The 15,050-nt window shown below is 46.2% G+C and overlaps 1 protein-coding gene across 1 annotated transcript in view; it reads right to left on the minus strand.

Moving 5' to 3' along the window:
- The window catches only part of LOC308095451 (butyrophilin subfamily 2 member A2-like), a gene marked incomplete at its 3' end in the record, with an annotated part of 64,327 nt that overhangs the window by 13,889 nt on the left and 35,388 nt on the right, over positions 1 to 15,050 (minus strand). The gene's annotated exons all lie outside the window — the stretch shown is intronic.

Raw genomic sequence — 15,050 nt, forward strand, 5'->3', positions numbered from 1 at the left:
CTATTTTCTAGAAAAATCATGTACATTTGTGCAAATCTTTGAATATATATATTTTTAAAGTGAACATTTGTAACTCAAATCTTTGTTTCTGATGATTCTACAAATGTCTTCTAAATCCAATTTATTTTTGTTGAAAAAGCGTATGTTGCTCTAATCAGTGGTTCTCAAATCTTTTCATGTCAAGGGCCCCCAAAATGACATGTATTTGGCCGCGGACCCCCATCTCAAAATATGTTCTTCCAGGGACCCCCCATGGAAGCAAAGATTTGAGTTAAAAATGTTTGCTTTAAAAAATATATATATTCAAAGATTTGCACCAATTTTCACAATGTTTCAAAAATAGCAGATCTACAAGCTCATAGCGCGGCACTCGGTGCCGCGCTATGAGCTTGTATATTTGCTAATTTTTTGAATAGCCAAAGTATAAAATATGGATAAAGTGGTTACACAGATGCGTTCCCGGTCTTAATGGGTTAACTCAGTGTTTTCTTATTTATTATATTTGACCTCTCTTTGATTTCTGCCTTTTTATCTGACACCTGGCCTAAATACAGACACAAGCCTCAAAGCTGGCACAAGCAGACTGAAGAACACTTTCCTCCCCCAGGCTATAAGACTGCTAAATAAGAAACAACTATGAACATCTTCTGTGGTATTACGGCCTTGTATGCTGTTTGTTTTTAACAGTTTTTAACTGTTTTTAACCTGTTACTATGAATGACATCCTGTCACATACAGGGAATGTTTTGGAAAAGTGGATATATTTTACACATTTTCTGCCAAAACTTTCAAAGGGATTTGATATATGACATGACCTCAAATTACAGCAATTAATTATTGGCTGAGTACACATAGAGGATGAAAATGTTGAGTGTGCATGCACACACACACACACACACACACACACACACACACACACACACACACACACACACACACACACACACACACACACACACACACACACACACACACACACACACACACACACACACACACACACACACACACACACCTTTAATCTGTTAACCCAAAGCATATTTTTTTGGATCAACAATACATTTATTTTCCTTTAACCCATTAAGACCGGGATAGCATCCGTGTGTCATTTTTTGATTTCTTTGGCCATTAAAAAATAGCAGATCTACACGCTCATAGCGCGGCACCGAGTGCCACACTATGAGCTTGTAGATCTGCTATTTTTGAAAAATCGTGAACATTTTTTACTCTTTGCTTCTGGGGATTCTACAAATGCCTTCTAAATTATTATTTTTCCCATGTTTTTTTTTTCTCCAAAAATAGCAGATATACAAGCTCAGAGTGCGGCACTCGGTGCCGCGTTATGAGCTTGTATATCTGCTATTTTTGAATAGCTCAAAGACATCTTAAAATGACACACAGATGTGTTCCCGGTCTTAATGGGTTAATGTAAGAAATGACAGATGAACTCCAGGGCTATTCATAAAACATCCAGGTCTATAATAGCACCGGACGCCCTCCCCCAACGACACCCATGCTGTTACATACAACAACATACAGTCATTGTGTTTATTTGTCTAATTGCCAAGCAGCATCTTAATCCACTGACCAATAACAGCGGCGTGCTCATGTGAAGCCCCGCCCCTTGTCCTGAATCTCACCTGATCACCCAAGAGGAAGTAACACTGTTTTAGTAGTTTACTGGTAAGCAGTGGTGTAAAGTAACTAAGTACATTTACTCAAGTACTTTACTTTTGCTTATACTCCACTACATCTCAGAGGCACATATTGTACTTTTACTCCACTGCAATTATTTGACAGCTTTAGTTACTAGTTACTTTGTAGATATACATTATTACATTATAAGATATAACAATAATAACCACTTTAGAACCATTTTATACCTAGGGTATTTGAAAATAGCCGATCTACAAGCTCACAACGTGTCACAACGCGCTGTGAGCTTGTAGATCTGCTATTTTCAAACATTTTAGTACTTTTACTTTTGGTACTTTAAGTGCATTTTGATACCAATACGCTTGTGCTTTTACTCAAGTAAATTTTGAATTTCAGACTTTTACTTGTAACAGAGTACTTCTACATTGCAGCATTGATACTTTTACTTAAGTAAAACTTTTCCACAACTGGTAGTAAGTAGCTACTTTTGTTACCATCAGACACTACACTACACAAAGTATTAATACTCAGCACTAAAGTCTCACTCGTACAGTATATGAAATAAAGAGGATTATGTCAATCTTTTTCAATCTTAACATAAAAATAAAAAAATAGCAAACAGATCTACAAGTTCACGTTGTGAGCTTGTAGATCAGCAATGTTTTGCTACCTTTGTGTGACACTGTAGTATGATGAAGTAGGGCATTGATTTATGAAAAAACATAAAAAGTTTAAGTATAGAGATACAAGGTTTGTGACTCAACAGGGAGGATATATTAGTGGACGTTAGGGTGTTCATTTAATCCATTTGCCTAATGAAGACCTACATGGTCAAAACGTTGCCCTTATAATACACTTGTTATGGGAGCTTTAACCCATTAAGACCGGGAAAGCATCTGTCATTTTACATTTTAACCACTTTAACCATTATCTATACTTTGGCTATTCAAAAATAGCAGATCTACAAGCTCATAGCGCGGCACCGAGTACATCTGCAATTTTTTTGAAAAATCATGAACATTTGTAACTCAAATCTTTGCTTCTGATGATTCTACAAATGTTTTCTAAATCCTTTTTTTTTTTTTGAAAAAGCTTAATATGTTGCTCTAATCAGTGGTTCTCAAACCATTTCATGTCAAGGACCCCCAAAATGACATGTATTTGGCCACGGACCCCCATCTCTAAATATGTTCTTCCAGGGACCCCCCATGGAAGCAAAGATTTGAGTTAAGATTCTTCGCTCTAAAAAATATATATTCAAAGATTTGCACCAATTTTCACGATGTTTCAAAAATAGCAGATCTACAAGCTCATAGCGTGGCACTCGGTGCCGTGCTATGAGCTTGTATATTTGCTAATTTTTGAATATCCAAAGTATAAAATATGGATAAAGTGGTTACACAGATGCGTTCCTGGTCTTAATGGGTTAACTCAGTGTTTTCTTATTTATTATATTTGACCTCTCTTTGATTTCTGCCTTTTTATCTGACACCTGGCCTAAATACAGACACAAGCCTTAAGGCGGTTACACACCGGCGAATGTGCGAATATACGCAAAATTCGGACTCGTTCCGAATAATTAAAAGACGCTTTTTCGCGCCATGTACGCTTGCTGTGTAGTTTATAGGGTCTTTCCGACCATATTATATATTCTATTGTTTACAAACATTCACCGGCATGCGCGGGTTAAGCTGGTAGCGAGTGACCTCTAGAGGAGAGAAGGGGTCTTTTTCTTCTCCGCTGCTATGACGTCATGATTGTTGTTGTAATTACTTTGTTTGTCGTGTTTACTGCCTTTACATATTTTCTTTGGGGTTTTGGACCCTGGGGGAATGTGTAAACTCAGGGATACTTTTTTATGGGAATTATTCCATTAAGTTTAGTATAAGAGAAACGTCCTTATTTAATTGAAACTTATGTGTGTTTTGGTACGAGAGTTCCACATGTGTTCTTGCGCGTGCGCATAAGAGTTGTTTTGACCAGCAAGGTTCATTCCATCGCAGCGTGAGAGAGCGTTTGCACGTAGATTGAGAGCTGGTAAGGCAATTGTGCATGAAAAGTGATCATTCTGTGTGAAAAACTCTTTTATTGTACACATATATGTTGTTAGTTATTTATGCATGTTTTCATATTATTAATGGTATTTTCTTTCGTGTGGTTTTGTGTTTTTCCAGTTAAATAACCTACAACTACTACTACTGCTGCTACAACACATCTACTACCCGTGTTTCCGTTAGCACCCATTTTAAGGAGAACTAGTGCGTAGATTCTCTAGGGCTGGCTGAAGGTAGCAATACTGTACAAGTGAGAGTTTAGTTAGGTAACCATGTGTGTTTATGTGAGAATGTGTGTGTGTTATTATAGTTAATAAATTACCAAAAGACAGTAATGGTATTCGTGTTGTTGTTGTCGAGTGATTTGCATCAAATCTATCTACGTGTGTACGTCCCTGGACCGAAGGGAAGATCTGAAGTTAGGTTGAGCTTTAGATATCGGTACAGTTATTTAACAGCCAGCCTGTGCGACGAGGAAAGTACGGAGATTGGTGTTTTTATCGGAGTAGCCTTTCACGTGAGGAGTGGCTAGGCTAGCTCAACGTCGTGGGTCTCGTGTCGACGGAGGCTCGTCGTGGGAGAGGCGAAACCTCATCAACCCTGCCCAGCTCGGCGCCAAACCAACCCCCACGAGGAGGGAGGGAGTTCGGTTCCGAGTCGGACAAGCAGCGTCGAGGACGCGCGGGAGAGCCAGCTGTTTCACCGAAAGAGCTGACTACGCGGTGCTGCGACCCGGTCCGAGAGGAGGACGCGCTCGGCTGGCCGACAACAATCACCAAAGCAAAATCATCATCATCAAAGAAATGTGTGCTTTTTGAAATGTGTGATTTCTGCATTGACTGTGTGATGTTGTCGGACGATGAGCCGATTGTTTTGCTAAGCTAGACTGTGCATGCTAACTAGCGCTGGAGGAAAGCTAAGTTGCTATGCTAGACATTGTGCTAACTATAGCTAAACATTGAATCACGTGACGCAGGTTCGACTGGCTGCTGACCCGGAAGGAGTTAGGGACGGTAAGGAGGCACCGACCTAATACCACCAGCAGGGGGCGCCATAAGCCTTTGTTAGCATTGCTTTGAATTCCTCCAGGAGAGGCACCTATAGACTATTTTCCCTTTTTTCCTGTAACTGCTAACCATCCCATTGCCGTTATGGCGGACGTACTTTTAGTTGGACTAAAAAAGAGACGCTCTGTGGCGCAAGCAACCTTGTCCAGACGGCTAACCAAAGTCAATCTTAGCCTAGACAAGATGACCGAGCTTGAAATGACCGCTAACATAACGGCACTTAGGGATGATTTTGACATTTTAATGGACGCTAGTAGCGATTATGTTGAAGCATTGGAGGATCCTGATGCTACAGTGGACAATACAGGGGAAGTAGCGGCGGTGCACGGGAGGTTGAAAGAGAGTGACGACAAGGTGGACGAGGCAGCCAAGCAGCTGAGGGAGGCTGTGTGGAAAATACACTTGTCAAGTCAATTTGATTATCGGCTGGATCGCGTTAAGCAGGCTGTTGACGAGTGTGAGCGCGACATAGCGTCGGCGGACAACTTCACCCCCGGAGCTCGGAGATCGATGCGGGACGATTTGGATAATAGGTACGGACATTTGGTGGAATTTATGACGGCCTTTTCCCCTTTCGCCCCCGATCTAGAGGTAGTTGGTATGCGGAACGTTTGCATGGACTATAAGGACAAAAAGGATAAGACATTGAGTACATTAGCTGCAGTTGGCTCAGTACCGGATCCGTGTAGGAAGATCAGTGCCACGGAGGTTCAGTCTGCACCAGCAGGCAGCAGCGGCGACGCACGGAGCGTCGACGGTGCGTTAGTGGACTTATCCGGGGCCTCAGGAGGCGGTCCGGGGAGCACGTCTCAACTGCAGCATGGGAGCTTAATTTCTCAATTTGTGCCTTTTACCAGCAAATCACCGAAACCAGCGAGGAGGTTGGTCGGATTATCGCCGGATTTTGGGGACTCTAAACAGCCGCCGGACAGCGGTGATAAGTGGCGATCATCTGCTGCGTCACAGCACGGTACGAGCGCTGCCCCGTTGCCTCGGTTTGCACTAGCACCGCTGAATCTGCCCAAGTTTAGTGGAGTGAGAAGGGAGTATTACCGCTGGAGGGAGAATTGGGACACATTACAAAGACTGGCTGAACCGACTGGATCCCGTGACCTGCGCCTGTTTCACCTGCTGGATAGTGTCACTGACGCGGTGAAACGGGAGCTCAAACTGGCGCGGTACAGAAGCTCGGAGGACGTTTTCCGAGTGCTGGACGATCGATACAGTAATGTGTCTCAAATTGCTAACGAGATTGTAATGGAGTTACAGGACATGCCCTCCGTGCGTAATAACCAACCGAAAGAGGCGTTACTTTTAATCGAAGCTATTGAAAGTGCGTTGATGGACTTAGAGGATTTGAACTGTGAGGACGTTATGAGGAATCGTCTCGTGGTCTCGTCACTGGAGAGTAAATTACCGGACAATATGCTAGACAGGTGGCTACTTTTCCAGTGCGAGGCTGCCAACGGGGTCCATCAGGGGAACTTGTTCAATAAGCTAATGCAGTTCTTGGCGGACCAGAAAACTGTTTTACTACGGAGGGAACAGTTGCAGCCGAGGAAACCAGGCACCGCCAGGACGGGTGACCCGCATTCCCGCGACAAGCAGGGAGACAAAGCGGGCGACAGACAGCAGGAGAAGCGGTCATTCACTAGAGCGACGGTGAGTGACTCTAATGGCAGCTCCGCACAGGGCACCTGTGACTTGTGTGGACAAAGGGGGCATGCAGGTCAAGTGTACCGCTGTAAGACTTTTAGAGAGGCTAATGCTTCGGACAGGCGTAACCATGCGAGGAAGGTGAAAGCCTGTTATAAATGTCTGGATCTTCACGAGGGAGCGTGTAAGAGGAACTTTTTGTGCCGCAACGAAGAGTGCAAGAGGGGGGATAATCCCCCGGATCATCACTACTTCTTATGCCTCAAAGCGCACCCCAACAGAGACACTGTGCCTAGAGACACTGCAAGAGGGGTCACTGCAAAGGGAAATACTGCGAGAGCAGGGGTCCAGAGGGAGGAGGGAAGAGAGCCTCGGGGTCCAACTGTTCAGCAGGAAGCCACCCTTGCGGAGCTAGGCCTGACACCGGATCAGCTGAAGGGTGTTTACAAGGCCATAACAAACAAAGCGGCAGCAGTGTGCGAAGACGCATTGGACAGCTGTGAACAGCACCCAGTCCTCATGATGCTGGTAGACGTCACGACTAGGAGGGGGGACTGGATGGGGGCCCTAATTGATCTCGCCTCTGACACTAACTACCTCACACACCAGGCAGCAGCAGATCTCGGGCTTGTGGGTGAGCCTGTCACGCTGGTGGTGCATGGTGTGGGGGGGATGGAGACAACTGTGGACACGAGGAAATACAGTGTGTCTCTCAAAGTGGACATGAAGGGGACCTTGCAGAGCCACGACATGGTTTGTTATGGGCTGGAGGAGATTGCTCGGATAGACTACACTGTGGACTCAAAAAGTTTGGAAAAGTTTTTCCCAGGAGCTGTCAAGCCGGGTGAGTTGAGGCGCCCGCAGAAGGTGGACATGCTGATAAGTGCCAGAGAGGGTCGTTTGGCACCTCAGCGCTTGATGAGGTGCGGCGAACTTGTACTGTGGGAGGGGCCGTTGGGAAAGACTGTCAGTGGCGTGCATCCTGGATTATCAGAGCGCGTGGGGTTGGCCTCCTGTCAGTCAAGGACTCACACTGCCTGCACTATGAGAGCAGAGGCTGTGAGGGTCGAAATCCTTCGAATCAGCCCAGTGCAGAGCAGCGTGGGAGTCAAGACCACGGCAGCAAGCAACGCGGACGTCATCAAGTGGATGCAGTGGGACAGTATCGGCGCTGCCTGCAATCCTCTGTGTGGGGGGTGCCGCTGTGGCAAGTGTGCTCCTGGGGGAAAGGAGATGTCACTTTCTGACGAGAGAGAGCATGAAATCGTCAGAAGTGGGCTGACATTCAAGGAGAGTGACGCTCATAGCGACAAGTCACACTGGGACACTAGCTACCCCTGGAGAGAGGACCCTGCTACACTGCCCAACAATAGGAGAGCTGTGGAGGCTGCGTTTCTGAGGACCGAAAAGCGCCTCGAGAGGGATCCTAAGTGGAAGGAGGCCTACGCGAGTCAGGTGCACGACATGGTCAAAAGGGGGGCAGCAGTGAAACTGTCAAAGGCTGTGATGGACAATTGGGACGGACCGGTGTGGTGGGTTAACCATTTGATGGCACCCAATCCACACTCTGTCACCACGCCTGTCAGAATAGTCTGGGACAGTAGCCAGGAGTTCAGAGGGGTCAGTCTGAACAGCATACTGCTGAAGGGCCCTGACGTGCTGAATCCGATTCGAGGAGTGCTACTCCGCTTCAGGGAGGGAGAGCACGCTGCCATAGGAGATGTGTCAAAAATGTACAATTCCGTATGGCTGGAGGACCGGGAAGTACACTTGCACCGGTTCCTATGGAGGGATTTTCCCGCTGACGTTCTGGAGGACTATGCAGTGGTGCGGGTGAACATGGGTGACAAACCGGCTGGTTGTATTGCTCAGGTTGCCATGCGCGAGACCGCCAACCTGCCTCAGTTTGCTGACAAAGTGGACGAACGGAGCAGTATCGTAGAGAACGCTTATGTGGATGATATTCTCATATCTCACAACAACCCCCAGAGACTAAGTGAAATATTAACGGGGGTTGACGCCATTCTCGCAACCGGGGGTTTCTACCTCAAGCCGTGGGTGCGGTCTGGTCAGAGTGGGAGGGGAAAAGCGGAGCCAGCCAGTCCCGGGATTATTGTTTTGCCTAACCAGCTGCGGGAGGAAGACAACAAGGCCCTGGGAGTTGGATATCACGTGGCGGAAGACAGCCTCTTCATCATGGTTGCCATCAACTTTTCGAGGAGGAAGAAGGGGATACGCTCAGAGGAAGACCTCGCTGAGGAGGACGTCGACATGAAGACACCGGATCCTCTCACTCGTCGTGAGCTGCTGAGCCAGGTAGCTGCGCTGTATGACCCCATTGGACTGGCAACTCCACTGAAACAAAAGGGAGTTATTTTAGTTAGGAGAGCCTTTCAAGAGGCTGGGACTCTAACCAAAGACACCTGGGATTTGCCGCTGTCTGACGATCTCCGCGGAAAGGCCATCGAACTTTTTAAGGAGTACTCTAGGCTGAGCACCGTCACTTTCCCTCGGAGTATTACTCCTCCCGGCTGGGTGGGCAAACCGTGGGGAATAACATTTTCTGACGGGAGCATAGACTCTTATGGGGCAGTACTTTATCTCCGCTGGGAGACTGAAAGCGGAGTACAATCCCGGCTGGTGGAGTCCAAGGCCAAGTTAGCTCCGCTGGACCAGAGAGGCGAGGCGGTCAGGGCGGAGATCTGCGGAGCTGTTTTCGCTTCCCGGCTGAAGGAGTACGTGCTGAAGCAGGGCCGTGTGGAGGTGGAGAGGTGGTTCCACTTTGTGGACAGCCAAACAGTGCTGGGGGCCATTCAGAGGGAGAGCTATGGGTTCCAGACCTTCTTCGCCAACCGGGTCGGTGAGATTCAGAATGCTGGCCCCGTAACTGACTGGTGGTGGATTCCAGGGGAGGAAAATGTTGCGGATCTTGTCACGCGGGGGTGCTCTCCGGAGGAGCTTGACGGAGATTCCCGGTGGCAGAGAGGCCCTAAGTTCTTGTCCCTGCCGGTCGAAGAGTGGCCCATGAAGTCAGCAGCCGAGGTGGCCTTCGAGGCCAGGGAGAAAGTGAGTGCGTTGCAGAGGAAAGCATTCACAGCTGTTATAACCAGAGCCCAGGCGTTAAAAATAGCTGCACCAGGCGGCACCTCCCCAGCTGTGGGGCTGCCATCGTTCGCTGCTACTGCGCCTTCTGTGGGGCTGCCACCAGGCGCTGCTGCTGAGCCTGCTGTGGGGCCAGTCAATGTTAACGTGGAGAGACTTTGGGGGGAAGCTCTGGTGGACCTATTGGACCTGAATAGGTGCAGGTCTTTGTCCAAGCTCTGTGGTGCCGTGGGATACGCCCGCAGAGCAGTGCACACCTGGTTGCTCGGCAGGACCGGCAATCGAGCACAGTGGGAGGCAGTGCTGACAGTTAAGGAGCGCACAGCTGTGTTTCAGGACTTATGCCTCGCTGCCCAAGCTGGTGTGTCCTTTCCCACAACAACACTGGAGCGGCTCGTTGTGAGAAAGGAGGAAGAGACAGGACTCTTGCTGTGCCACGGTCGTGTTCAGTCCGTGGAGTTGGAGCGGCCGGGGGTTCCTTTAATTCCGTACGGAGTGCGGGTCAGCACCCTCCTCGCTGAGCAAGCTCATCGTGCCAACCACGAGGGGGTTGCTGGAACCCTCCTCCGAATGAGACAGAAAGCCTGGGTGGTGCAGGGCCCCAGGGTTGCCCGGAGAGTGATAGACTGTTGCGTGCACTGCCGAAAAGTGAGAGCTAAATTGAGCTCTCAAGTGATGGGTGATCTCCCGGCTGTGCGCACAAGCCCAGCAGCTCCCTTCCAGTTCACCACACTGGACCTGTTCGGGCCATACACCGTCAGAGATGCTGTGAGGCGGCGGGTAAAGAAGAAAGTCTGGGGAGTGGTCTTCAGCTGTATGGCTTCGGGGGCGATCCATGCAGACCTGGTGGAGGATCTCTCCACAGAGGGCTTTCTGATGACCTACCAGCGGTTCACAGCTCTGAGGGGCCATCCTGCAAAACTTTGGTCAGACAGGGGGACTAATTTCGTGGGGGCCCAACCTGCTTTGGATGACTTATACAGTTTTCTTGCGGGCATTGACAAGGACAGTGTCCAGAACAAGGCGGCTGTAGCTGGGACTGATTGGGTGTGGGGGTTTAGTCCTGCGGACTCACCGCATCGAAATGGGGCAGCAGAGGCGGTCGTTTGCATTTTAAAGAGGGCTTTGGGTAGCGTTGATGAGGGAGGGAATCTGACCACTCTGGAGTTCCAAACGCTATCTTATCTATCAGCAGCTAACCTGGCCAACGAGAGGCCTATTGGGGCTAGAGCACAGGTCCAAGACGAGGGGGTGGAGGTTATTACACCAAACTCATTGTTACTGGGGCGGGCAGGTCCCAGGGGTGATAACCTGGGTTTCGAGTTTCCTTCTTTCCCTTTCAGTAGGCTTCGGGCGGTCCAGATCGAAGTGGACAGGTTCTGGAAGCGGTGGAGCCAGTTGGCGGGTCCTCATCTCTTCATCCGCCAAAAGTGGCATACTCCGGCCCGGAATGTCGCCGTGGGTGATTTGGTGTGGGTGGCGGACCAAAATGCACTGCGAGGTCGGTTCCGGCTGGGCCGCATCGTGAACACATTCCCTGACTCCAAGGGAGTTGTCCGGGACGTGGAGGTGCAAACATGTCACAGCCTTCCCATATGCTGGTCTCAGGTGAAGAAGGACGGTGTGCCTTGTCCCACTACCTTCCTCCGCAGGGATGTGCGGAGGTTGGTGGTTTTGATCCCAGTGGAGGAGCAGTTATAATTTAGTAATAGTCCTTTCAAAGAGAGCTGGAGAGCTTTTGACTCGGATTACCTTATTTTTATGTTCATCGTGCTCGGATGCTGTTTCCCGTACAGTTCATAATGAACGGATGCGTTGGACTCAGCGAACATTGTTCCCTTCCAGACGGTTCATTAATGAACGGATTACGTGACAATCGACCAAGTTCATTTGAACCTAACTTTGTATTTTTATCTTTGTATGCTCCCATTTGTATGGCCTATTAGATTGACACAATCCATAGCCCAAGTGGGAGGTGTGTAGTTTATAGGGTCTTTCCGACCATATTATATATTCTATTGTTTACAAACATTCACCGGCATGCGCGGGTTAAGCTGGTAGCGAGTGACCTCTAGAGGAGAGAAGGGGTCTTTTTCTTCTCCGCTGCTATGACGTCATGATTGTTGTTGTAATTACTTTGTTTGTCGTGTTTACTGCCTTTACATATTTTCTTTGGGGTTTTGGACCCTGGGGGAATGTGTAAACTCAGGGATACTTTTTTATGGGAATTATTCCATTAAGTTTAGTATAAGAGAAACGTCCTTATTTAATTGAAACTTATGTGTGTTTTGGTACGACAGTTCCACATGTGTTCTTGCGCGTGCGCATAAGAGTTGTTTTGACCAGCAAGGTTCATTCCATCGCAGCGTGAGAGAGCGTTTGCACGTAGATTGAGAGCTGGTAAGGCAATTGTGCATGAAAAGTGATCATTCTGTGTGAAAAACTCTTTTATTGTACACATATATGTTGTTAGTTATTAATGCATGTTTTCATATTATTAATGGTATTTTCTTTCGTGTGGTTTTGTGTTTTTCCAGTTAAATAACCTACAACTACTACTACTGCTGCTACAACACATCTACTACCCGTGTTACCGTTAGCACCCATTTTAAGGAGAACTAGTGCGTAGATTCTCTAGGGCTGGCTGAAGGTAGCAATACTGTACAAGTGAGAGTTTAGTTAGGTAACCATGTGTGTTTATGTGAGAATGTGTGTGTGTTATTATAGTTAATAAATTACCAAAAGACAGTACTGGTATTCGTGTTGTTGTTGTCGAGTGATTTGCATCAAATCTATCTACGTGTGTACGTCCCTGGACCGAAGGGAAGATCTGAAGTTAGGTTGAGCTTTAGATATCGGTACACTTGCATTGACTTTATAAGGTTTTAAAAAAAAGCGTATTATTCGCACGAAAAAATCGCCCCGGTGTGTAAGGACATTTAAAGCTGGCAAAAGCAGACTGAAGAACACTTTCCTCCCCCAGGCTATAATGCTGTGTTCACACCAAAGGACGCCTTTGTGAAAAAAACGCAGAAATCCATTTGACTTGGCGTTTTTTTGATCCAACTGGGCGTGTCCAAGGAGCTGTCACTCAAGTCTCCTCAAAGTGTGCTTTTTCGAGGCGAGACAAAAACGGGCTGTTTGAGCAGATGCGCATTATGAAGTCAAAAATGAAAAATAGCAGCTGTAGATGAGAAATAAGTCTATATTTAGTTACTACATAACCTATTTATGGATAAAAACTCTACATAATGTTTATAAACAAGCTGCTAAATAACTGAACGGGCCGTCTGGTCGCTACCCCCCACGCTGCTCTCCATGAGCCCGTCATAGGACACTCTGTCACGGGGAGCACCACTCTGTGTTTCCCTATGCTAGAAATGACCAAAGCAAACTTAATAAATCTTAATAAAAAAGCACAAACTACCTACTTCACAAGAATAATGTTGGTGTAATTAGGAGATTCGGCAGGGAATCTATTTTGTATATACACAAATTAACAAGTTAAAAGAAAAAATCATGTTGCACTATTTCCTGTTTTTTCGCCTCTCGTCTCGCCGCTCAGCGGCTGCTGTCTCGGGGCAGAGGTGACTGCGGTAGTCCCGCTCCCTCCGAGGCCGGAGCCCGTAGACAGACAGATAGTTTATTTCATGGTTTGATGCTTCGCTATTAGTTGAGCGACATTATTATATATACACTGATTATTTAAGAAAAATAGAGAGACACACACGTGTGTATGTGAGTGTGTATGCGTCTCTCTCTCTCTCTCTCTCTCTCATGTAGTGTACATGCCAATTCAGAGCTCCTAGACCTAGAGTCATCACACACACTCGGTGTGTGATAAAGGTTATTAATTAATTAATGAAAGTATATAATTGCCCAAGTTTAACAATCTTCAATACTTTAACATGCACAACTGCTAATTAAAAACATTAATATAAATTCGCGAATGCTGTGTGGAAAAAGCACCAGGGAACCTGCTGCCTGCACCGGCTTGAAAATAGCAGATCTAAAAGGCAGGCACCAGTGGGGAAACGGCCCCGCATCGCTATCCACCGAGCGAGTGACTGGAGCTGTGTTTAAACTTCTGTTCTCCATTATATTGTTTAGTTTGTTGTCTGTCTATAGATGCACATCTGATAGATTACAAACTTTAATATTTTGTTTTTGTAGGCGTGTGTTTAATCCAGGGTCGGCGTTCAATGGTTAGGGGGACAGTGACAGAGCTAAAGTAACTAAGTACATATACTCAAGTACTGTAGCCTATAAGTACTTGCGGTATTTTTACTTTACTGGAGCATTTCCAATTTATAATACTTTTACTTCTACTCCACTACATCCCAGAGGCAAATATTGTACTTATACTCCACTACAATTATTTGACAACTTTAGTTATAGTTACTATGTGGATTTTGATACAAAACCACTTCATCAACCCTATATACATTTCGGGAATTTGAGAATAGCAGATCTACAAGCTCACAATGTTTAATGTGCACAACAACAACAACAACAGCAACAACACTTATAATAATAGGCCTATATATATCTGATATATAATCGATATATATATATATATTTGTTTTGTTTTGTTTTATTATAATAAACTATCTATCTGTCTATCTATCTATCATATGCATAGGCCTATATTCTAAATTAATCTATGTGATCTATCCATCTATCTTTCAACTTTTGCAATGAGATGAAGTGATTCGATATCTGAACGCAACAAACCAATTGAAATGATTCCATCACAAAACTACTACTTTTCGTGGGCAACATATGGTAGCCAGGCTATAAATAAAAAATAAAAGGGGTTTTTAAGACTCATGTCATTGCGACAACATGGATCATCAGCGGATCAGACGACCGCATAATTAGTACTTTTACTTTTGGTACTTTAAGTACATTGTGATGCCAAATGCCAATACTTTCGTACTTTTACTCAAGTACATTTTTATTACTGTACGTTTACTTGAGTGTTTCTATATTGCAGTATTGATACTTTTACTTAAGTAAAAACATTTAGTAGCCTACTTTTTCCACCACTGACACACACACACGTCTCACAAACAAACACACACACACACACACACACACACACACGCCGTGCAGCGGCGGGGATAGATCGCCGAGAGCAGGTCAGAGTGATCTGTTGTGATTTGTCTGTGTCTCAGTGATAAAGGTTATTATTAATTCATGACAGTATGTAGTAACTTTAATATTCGTTTTGTGTGGGTGTGTGTAGTCCAATTCGGCCTCCGGTTTTCATTTACCCCGCTCCGCCCGGTGAAAACCGAGCGGAAAACCGGGTTGTGGTGTCCACAGCTGTCCGCCCCCAGCGGGCTCTCTACTCCCCGGGGGGAGCTGGTGGAGAAGAGGGGCCTTCCTCACGGAACATAACCAGTTTTAACTGCTTTCACGACTTGTTGGTCACATATCATTTTATTTCCGACCATATATATGCCATGTTCTTGCCAAATCACCATTAATATTACAAATACAGCCTTTATTT

Source organism: Gymnoscopelus braueri (genome assembly GCF_963280865.1).
Source record: "Gymnoscopelus braueri genome assembly, chromosome: 11".
In the NCBI taxonomy this organism is placed as follows: Eukaryota; Metazoa; Chordata; class Actinopteri; order Myctophiformes; family Myctophidae; genus Gymnoscopelus; species Gymnoscopelus braueri.